We start from the raw sequence: 964 nt of genomic DNA, 5'->3' as shown, positions 1-964 counted from the left end.
AAAATAATGACAATCTATCTTCTCCCATTACTGTATAATTAAGAAAAAATGATAAAAAACACAAAAAGATGATGAACTGAAATGTGGGAGAACCTGGAGAAAACTCATGCACACACGAGGGGAACGTGGCGTGCAAACAACACAGAGAAAGACCCCAGGCCCATCCCGGGGCTTGAAGCAGCAGTGCTAACCACTAAACCACTGTGCAGCCTGAAATGAAAGCTGAATCCTCCAAAAATCTAATGGACCCTCAAGTCATGTGTTTGACCTGTAGGTTGACCATGTTATTAAATATCTTGGGGAAGACATTTASGTGGAAGTATAAAAGTAAATCTGCTGCTAAAAATAAATAATATTTGATCATYTGACACTGATAGAGCTGTGGTTCCCAAACTTTTTAGAAAAGTAACAGAGACCTGTGCCCCCAACTGCTTTTGGGTGAAAAACATCAGGTCAAGTAAACAATATTTAACGTGCTAATTTTAATCATTTGTTTGTGCAATGACCTCCCTCTTTTGTAACAATTAGGACTAGAAATGTGCGGTCAGTAATCATTTATAAAAGTAACTTTCTGAAACTCTTTTCAAGACCCAACCTTGATGTTTCAGGACCCACATTGGGTTCCTGACCCCAACTCTGGGGGAACTGGTCTAGAACATACATTAGATATCAAGCATGGTGGTAGATAGGGTTGGGCATAATCGTATCGTGTGCAATTAATCATCATAAAAACATTATTTGATTACTTTTTGGCACTTGACGATTAATACGATTAATGCCTCCAGGCAGTTAGCTCGTTGCTCCTCTCTGCTTCAAATATGATGAACATAAAAAAAGTTCTGTAATTTATTTATCTGTCAACGCAATTTAAAATTTGATTTATAGCCTGGAGTTTGTAATTTTGACACAATTTGGAACAGATTTTTACGAAGAGCAAATCTTTCCCACTAAATTGGTCATGTGA

Source organism: Austrofundulus limnaeus, unplaced genomic scaffold (assembly GCF_001266775.1).
Source record: "Austrofundulus limnaeus strain Quisiro unplaced genomic scaffold, Austrofundulus_limnaeus-1.0 Scaffold7, whole genome shotgun sequence".
NCBI lineage: Eukaryota > Metazoa > Chordata > Actinopteri > Cyprinodontiformes > Rivulidae > Austrofundulus > Austrofundulus limnaeus.
This window is presented reverse-complemented; position numbering follows the sequence as displayed.